Source organism: Chenopodium album, chromosome 4 (genome assembly GCF_948465745.1).
Source record: "Chenopodium album chromosome 4, dcCheAlbu1.1, whole genome shotgun sequence".
Classification (NCBI taxonomy): Eukaryota; Viridiplantae; Streptophyta; class Magnoliopsida; order Caryophyllales; family Amaranthaceae; genus Chenopodium; species Chenopodium album.
The window spans coordinates 44,433,161-44,442,567 of NC_137837.1; positions in this window are offsets into that span (position 1 = coordinate 44,433,161).

Below are 9,407 nucleotides of genomic sequence, written 5' to 3' on the forward strand. Positions count from 1 at the left end.
AATGGGGGCTTTTAACACCCACAAAAGCCATCCTATACCAGTTTCAGCTAAGCATTCAAGGGATTATATTTCAAAATCTCAAAGAATCAAATATTCCAAGACGAATAATGGTAATACCAACACAATTATCGTCTACCAAACAATCTTGAAGTTCAAATATGGCAAAAACAAGCTAAGTATACACTTCGCGCCATTTTTTCAATTTCAAAATTTGCAAAATGTGAGTTATGAAATTAATACTAGTTATAATACTACAATCTACTTCATAATCAACAAGTATAACCAAAATGAGCAAGAAAAGAAACAGATTCGAGCAAAATTCGAACAAACAGAGCAAGAACGAACTTAAACAAAGAAATGCTCCTACAAGGTTCAATACTTAACCATTTTTCATGAAATTTGTTGCAAAACACTCCTTAAACATAGCACAACAACATGGAACAAACAATTTCAAGAATAATGGACCGAATCAAAAATCCCCAAATTAAAAATTTGGGATTTTACGATTCGAAAAACGCTCAAATGCCAGCCAAGAATAAACGAATTTTAAGCAAAAAACTTACATTGGATTATGGCAAATGTGAATTAAGAGCAAGATTTGCTTCCTTCAGCTTTGAAAATCGCAAAAAATGGAGCCCTTTACAGTGAAAAAGGGTCGAAAGTGGAGGAAGGAAGGAGAGAGAGAGCGAAATGAAAAATCACATTTGCGATTTTCTTTTTCCTGAACAAAGTGTCGCGCGCAACTCCAATAGTTGCGCGTGACATAGCAGCGCAACTCAGAACGATGCGCGCGCTTAGCCAGCACGACCCACTGATTTGCACGTGAATAGTGGTCACTAAAATGACCGGTATCCGGATTTGATCCGTTTGATTATTTTTTCAACGGTTTTTGCTCGTTATTAGACGTAATGGCGCGCAAATTATCAAAATCCTTTTAATTGCTTTGCATTTGTAGTTTATTTTCTTCTTTGATAGTTCTTAGCATCATTTTGCATGCACACCGTGCTTTGTGCCTTCCCCAAGCATACGTTTTGAACGTTTTTCGTAAGCGTGCCTTAAGACGTTCCGTGGTGATTCTTTACGTAAAAGCACCCATAGACAGGTTTGTCATTTTACTATACTGACGTTATAAGTGTCCGGGTTATCTTCTTTTTCATGTCCGAAGCAAAAGGAAGGCGTTTCATGCAGCGTAAAAATGCAAATGGAGTAGCGTACAGCGTAAAATTGTACGGCGTAGGTGTTGCGTAAAATTTCACCTCAGCCCAAGCTTTGCGAGATGTACCTTTCGGAACTAAAAGGTAGACTATTTACTGTAGGCGTTAGCTCGCGAGTCGACAGGCACGCCGAACCTTCAGGAATAGGCACTTCTTGAATGGAAGCAAATACGGTAGTTAGTGAGCTTACTAACTTGCCGGACAGTTAGGGTGTCCGTCCACCCCCTGTATAAAGAGCGACGAGACAGTGTCGCACCCATGTAGTCACGTGCCCCCAGTCTTGAGACACGTGTACTCATCTTGTGGACAAAACTGCTGAGAGAGTTGCTGACTTTCTTCTCTCTCACTGGATTTGGATATATGCCTCCAGTCCTGAGACATATATTTCTATCTTGTGGACATCTGGTTCGAATACCGGACCCGGCTCAAATGCCGGACCCTTTTCGGTTTGAATATCGAAAACCCCCTTTTTATTCTTTTTACTTTGTTAAAGTCAGGCTGAAGTTTCAATGACATATCGAGGGACTTTAGACCAACGATGACATGATTGAGAGGAAACCATCCCCTTTTATTCTTTTTAAAACGATCTTTTCTCATGACTTGACATCACTCGGAATACATTTACTTGTAAAAGTATTCTACAATTGCAAAGGATCAATCTAGATTCTTTAGCGCGTTAAGACTAGGGAAAGCTTTCTCTAGCCTTAATAGCTACTTATTTCAAACACTTAGAAAACCAAGGACTGTTTCGACATCCTTAAACATTACTGAAAGATTCTCTAATCTTAGTGAACTTCGCAGAATGAGTCTTGAATTTTTCCTTGACTACTTTGATCATCGTCTATCCTAGACTCGATCAAAGTGGGGGCTAACTGTAGACATCTACTTTTGGCCTCTTGTCCCGACAAGAAGTGCTATGATGATAAATAAAGTCATCTTCATCTTGGATCAAAGTGAAGAATACTTATGGATAACTGGTTAAGCCACAAAACACAAAAGACTAGCCCGAATATAAGAACAAGGCCAATACAAGGTCCAATTAACTAAACCAAATCATAATTAAGCTTAAGCCCGTGCTTAAAACCCAATGATGACGGATTTAGGAGCATCTAGGTTAAAATTTAAGCTGCCGCGGAAAATGTCGCGCGCACCTCACAAACTCGCGCTCAGCTGTTGCGCGCAACTTATTCACTTGTGAAAGGAATGGTGTCCTTTGAACAAGTGTACTATTCCATTAGTGGGTTCAGAATTATTAGAAAGCTAATATATTCAGTAAGGTCAAGTGATCGGAATGCCTAGGTGGAGGCCGCTTTCGATCAGTAATATTAATAAATAATTAATATTACAACTTAATCTTGACTGGACCCTTCGGGTCACACCCAAGCATTCAACAAACCGAACCGACGAATTAATTCGGATGGAATTAATGAGTCGACCGAGTAGTATTTATTTAGACGTCGGAAATTCGAGCTTAGAGCGTCGAAACCGAGCGTCGGAAGTCGAGTCGAAAAATAGTGAAAGACGAGACGAGAAATAGTAATAAATCAACAAAAGACCAAAATACCCCTAGCATCGGAATGCCCAAGCAAACCGAGTGCTAAGGGCGTATGGCCTAGCATGGTGGCTATCATGTGCACCAAGCCGAGCCTAGGCTGGCTGGTGTGTGCTAGCGCACCCATGCTAGCATCGCAAGGCTAGGCGCTGCCTAGCGCGCAATGGCTAACAAGCCATGCCGCAACAAGCTGCAGCAGCTAGCACGCTAGGCGCGCCAGCTCGCCACAGCTAGCAGCAGCATGGCTAGGCCATTGCTTGCTACCTAGCAGCGTTGGCCAAGGCACAAGGACAACAGCAGCCCGCACAAGCATGCTGGGCTTGCTGGCCAGCAGCGCCTGGCAGCCCGCATGCGAGTGCTGGGCCTGCTGGGCTTGCTGGGCGTGGTTTCCACGGACAGCAGCGCATGGCAGCCCACCTTGGCTGCCTTGGTGCCCAAGGGTGGGTGCCATGTGGCTTGTGGTCCTTGAGTGTGTGTGGAGTGAGGTGGCCGGTTATGGGAGAGGGAGTGGGGAGCGAGTTTGGTCCCCCCCTTTTCCAAGTGGTCCTCACCTAACCACTCACATGAGCTTGCCACTTGTTGATTTATTACTAGCTTGATTATTAATTTTATTTTAGCTTTAAAATAAAATGGAAAAATCATACTGTCCCACATTGATGGGAGAGTAAATGATACTCCCATCATTTCCTATAAATACCCAAGTATGGGCATTGGGAATGATGCTTGAGTAAGAGTTGGAAAAGGCATCACAATTAGTGAAAACCTTTGAACTCAATATAATTACTCGGGTTTTATTGGTCGGGTCTTGCTAACCCCAAGACATTGGACCTAGTCGATTTTGTTGGTGCGGGTGGACTTCGTTGGAGGTCTCCGTGTGAGCGGGACTTGAAGCTTTCAAGTAAGAGCTCATTTTGGAGCGAAGCACGCGTCAAAGGTAATTAGCTTATCTTAATCTTGTGATTAATATAATTATGTTTATGGTTTTATTTATTGCGAGTGCGGTCTTGTTTTTGGGTTTGTTTCCGCGGTGAGTCGGACTCACCAAACCCCAACAGCGGTATCGGAGCCTCGCTCGTTTATTTTTAAAATCATAATATTTTCAAGGTGTTTTTAGGGCTTAATTTTTCTGGTTTTAAGTTGCTAATTAGATTAGTAACTCGTTTTTCCAATTTTTACCTCGTATTAGAGCTGTCTTCAGCTCCCGAATTCAGATTTCGACCCAAAAATAGTGAATTTTGGGTGGAAAAGGCGTTCTGGAAATGGTTTTACCCTTTTAGGGCTCTGTTTTTAGCCAAAAAACGACCAGAAATGCATTTTTCGAGGGATTTTTCGTTTTGACGAAAAATTTTAAGTCTCTCTAACCTTGAAAATTGATTGCATATTTATGGTGGTTATGAATTTGGTTCTTTCCTTTATTTATATGCAATTTTAGACCACTTTAAGCATGATTACTTGGTAGTAATTGGTGCTTGAAAGTTTGGTTTTATTTTTTCACATAATTGCAAATTAATTGCATTAAGTGTGAAATTGTTGTTCTTTGTTGCTTCCAAGTACTAAAGATTCAATCTTTATTTATGATAAGTGATTGAAACTTTGAGTTACTAAATTCCATGAATTTTGGTTAAACTTTGTTGATTTAATCATTTTTTAGTTGATTGGAATCATAAAGTTTAAAACTTGTGATTGAAATTGGTTTATCTTCATATTGGAAGATATAATTTTTTCATGGAGTCACAAGTATTAAAGTTTGAGTCTTTATTGAACTTATGTTCATTTTTCCAACTCCCTTTTATTTTGTCAAAATCTCAAGATTAATTTAAAGTGATTAAATTAATAGTGAGAATTGCCCTAATTTATTTTATTACACCAAGTTAAACCAATTTTATTAAAGAATGGTTCTTGGAAATAAATTTGGTTAATTGCATTTGGATGAATTATTTAAGTTGGACTTGTTATTTTTCATTTTTCCTCAAAATTGATTCTAAAATTAATTTAGAATTGATTTATAATCTCACACACAAAAATCGATAATTTTCGAAACATTAGCACGCAACACGAGGCCTAAGAGCCCCGAGCTAGCTCTCGGCCAGCTGGGCTGCTCACGCAACCCATATGTGGTTGTCGAGGCTGTTGGGCGCTTCGTTCTTAGGTGCGTGGTGCTGTGCGTCTGTGTGTGCGAGGAAGGGCGTGGGCTGCTGCTCGCTGCCAGCAGCAAGCAGCAGCATGGCGCAGCAGCAGCATAAGGCTGTGCGCGCTGTGCATGCTGCTACGCTTGCCTGGGCTGGGCGTGGCGCATGCGAGCACAAGCAGCCCACATGCATGCTTGGTGTTGCGGGGGTGCGCATGGGCATACTACGTGCTTGTTGTACGGTACGTACAATCCCATAATTGGCACAATAACCCCGGGTTATTAAGGCGATGCTATTTAAAGTTAATTTTAGCGTTGCTTAATATGTAAGTAAGGGTAATTTTTGGACTCCAAGTTAGTGCTAGGCACTTAGACATTTTGGAATACGTATTTTGCTTAAATTGTCGTTTTAATTATTTTAATTATTTTGTTTATTTAATTAAAATTTTTGGAGGCTAGGCCTCGGATTTTGAGCGACATTTGCAAAATTAATTTTGGCAAATATTTGGGTTCACCGACTTAATTAATTGGATTAGTTAAGTTGGATACGGAATTTAGTGGGAGCGTCTCTTAGTTATTTCCATAACCGGTTAAAACAACTTTGACTAGTTTAATTAGGCGTGTTAATTGGATTAACCACCTAGATTAGTTACTAGTTCTCGCGCGTTTTATGCATTGTTACTTGTTTATCGTTGTAAAATGCATGGGCCATTCACAGATAGTGAATGGATGAATGGAATGTAAATTCTCTCACGGGTTTTATGAAATGGCAACTAGTGGGGCCCGATTAGGATAGAAAATACGGACTGTGATCCGTGATGTATTTTTGTAAATCTAAATACGGTCTGCGAACCGTTGAGTATTTTTGTACCTTAATATTTAGATTAGTCCTAATCGTAGATACTAGCAATTGTAATATTTTGGTCAAGTCTTGAAGACGGGGTTCTTAGAAGACAAAGCCATGAAGTTGCAAATGAAGACCTTTTGAAGACTTGAAGATCTCAAGGGGTCATGCTAGTTGCCAAATGCATATCTATTTATGTTTTCGATATATATTTATGTTTATATATATATGAATTATATGTTAGATGCATGTTTAGGATTTCGAATGTTGAGATGATTAATTAAGTTCACTTAAATCAACCAACATAGAAACCCTAGGTCCCTAAAATATTGAGTAAAACTTGCCATTCCAAAACACACTTACCAACCGAACGAGGGTAGTGGTGGGCTACGCCAAAGCGAGGCATCACTACTTCTCCAAGGAACGTAAGGCATATCGGGTATGCAAGGTGGTTTTGGTTATACTCAACGATATGAGTGATGGAGTCCTAACATGTCGTGGCAAAGTGAATAAATTGTTTAGAGAGCATTGGATGCGACGATTTATTCAACCAAGAGTGGCTTGGAGCCATTAGCAAAGCGTTGCTTACCTTAGGAGATTGAGTGTTAAGACAAGCCAAAGCATGCTTAACCACTCTTTGTTTCTTTGGATCTTGGAATCGACTTATTCTCACCTAAAATGGGGACAATCTTTAATGTGTGAATAAGACGTTTTAAATAAGTTTGATTAAAATGAATGAATTCAATCTTATTTAAGTATAATGAATGGTTTTTAATTTCAAAATTCTTTCAATTGTAGAATCATGTCTTCAAATAACTCAAACAACCAATTCTCGTTACGCTCAATTCTCGACAAGGAGAAGCTGAGTGGGCCAAATTTTCTTGATTGGCAAAGGAACTTGCGAATTGTTCTCATGCAAGAGCAAAAGGAATATGTCCTTGATGAGGAAAAGCCCGAGGCTCCCAATGAGGAGGTGACTCAAGCTGCCCTAAATCGATGGCAAAGTGCCAATCGAGATGCCAAATGCATTATGTTGGCCACAATGTCTCCTGAGCTTCAAAAGACTTTCTTTGAAAAAGAGACGGCTTTTGAGATCATTTCTGAATTGCAGAATATGTTCCAAGAGCAGGCCCGAACTGAAAGGTTTGAAACCCGCAGGCAGATCCTTGAGAGCAAGCTCAAGAAAGGAGAGCCAGTCAGCCCACATGTACTCAAAATGATTGGATTGTTTGAAAACATGGGAAGGCTTGATGCGGGGTATTCAACCGAGATGGCAATTGACATCATTCTCCACTCGCTGCACAAAGGCTATGATCAGTTCAAGATGAAATATAATATGCACAGCATGGAGAAAACCCTCACCGAGCTTCATGGTATGTTGAAGCAAGCTGAGCAAACGCTCAAGGATGAGGGAAAGCATGATATGCTCATGATTAAAAAGGGCAAGCCGTTCAAATTTTCGGGCAAGAAGAAGAAAGGCTTTAAGGGGAAAGGTAAGAAGAAAACTTTTCCGCCTAAGTCTAAAGCTACCAAGGATAAGAAGGTAGCGTCTTCTAAATCTGATTCCGAATGTTTCTACTGTAAGAAGAAGGGACATTGGAAGAGAGATTGCCTCAAGTTCAAGGAAGATAAGAAGAACGGAACCGTTGCTTCTGAATCAGGTATATTCGTTATAGACTTTAACTTCACTAGCTTAACATCATGGGTATTAGATACCGGATGTGGCTCACACCTTTGTTCCAATTCTCAAGGACTAAGGAACGCTAACAAAGCTAGAGAAGGGAGAGATTGAACTCTGGGTCGGCAATGGAGCCAGAATTGGTGCCGTATCTGTAGGAACTCTCAGTTTGTCTTTGCCCACCGGGCCAGTTTTGGAACTCGATAATGTTTATTATGTTCCTAACATTACCAAAAACATTATTTCAATTTCGGCGTTGGACGCAAAAGGTTTTGAATTTCGAGTAAAGGACAAAGAATGTTCGTTTTATCTCGATAATGTTTTATATGGTATTGCACATTCTGAAAATGGCCTTTATGTGCTTTCTTTAGACAAACAAGTTTATAATGTGAATAATGATACCAAAAGAGCTAAGACCATAGAGTCAAATCAGACTTACTTGTGGCATTATTGTCTTGGCCACATCAACATCAAACGCATCAAGAAACTTCTACAAGAAGGTGTTCTTGACTCTTTCGATTTAGAATCGTTTGAGAATTGCGAGGGATGTCTATTAGGCAAGATGATTAAACAGCCATTCTCCAAGTTGGGAGAAAGGGCAAGTAACTTATTGGGTCTTATACATACCGATGTATGTGGACCAATGAGCTCAACCACAAGAAATGGACATCGATATTTCATCACTTTCACAGACGACTATAGTAGATATGGCTATGTCTACCTCATGTCGCATAAATCTGAATCATTTGAAAAGTTCAAAGAATTTCAGAGTGAAGTTGAAAATCAGCTTGGCAAGAAAATCAAAGCCCTTCGATCGGATCGAGGTGGTGAATACTTGAGCCAAGAATTCGATGACCATCTAAAAGAAAAGGGTATACTTTCATAATTGACCCCTCCAGGAACTCCACAATGGAACGGAGTATCCGAAAGGAGAAATCGAACCTTGTTAGACATGGTACGATCAACAATGGGTCTTAGTGATCTTCCTATCTCTTTCTGGGGACACGCACTTCTAACTGCGGCACTAACACTGAACCGTGCTCCATCAAAAGCTGTAGAAAAGACTCCATATGAATTATGGACGAAGAAACCTCCTAGGTTATCTTTTCTAAAGATATGGGGATGCGAAGCATATGTCAAGAAATTGATTTCTGACAAACTTCATCTCAAATCTGACAAGGTTTACTTTGTGGGCTACCCAAAAGAAACCAAAGGGTATTACTTCTACAACAAATCGGAGAACAAAGTGTTTGTTGCTCGCGATGGTGTCTTTTTGGAGAAGGAGCACCTTTCCAAAATGACAAGTGGGAGGAAAATCGAACTCGACGAAGTTCGTGAGGATGAGCAACAAAATCATAATGACAGTCAAAGTGCTCAAACAGCATCTGTTGACGCAAGTCAAAATGATCAAAATGTGCAAAGTCGAACTGACAACGCAAATGCTCAATCCATTACCCTACGTAGGTCTCAGAGGCCGAGATCTCAACCTGATAGATATCTTGGTTTAGTATTAACCGAGAATCAGGACATCCTGATTATGGATGGAGATGAACCGGCAACCTACAAGCAAGCGATGGCAAGCACCAACTCTGCTAAATGGCAAGAGGCCATGATCTGAAATGGATTCCATGTTTGAAAATCAAGTCTGGGACTTGGTTGACTTACCCGAAGGTTATACACCTATCGGATGTAAGTGGCTTTTCAAGTTGAAAACCGACAAAGATGGAAATGTATTCATTTACAAAGCTATATTGGTGGCAAAAGGTTACAGACAAGTTCATGGTATTGATTAAGATGAAACCTTTTCACCAGTCGCAATGCTTAAATCCGTTCGGATCCTCCTAGTGATTGCTGCATATTACAATTATGAAATATGGCAGATGGACGTCAAAACCGCCTTCCTTAATGGTTATTTGGAAGAAACTGCGTATATGACACAGCCTGAAGGTTTTGTCGACCAAAACAATGCTAGGAAAGTTTGTAAGCTTAAG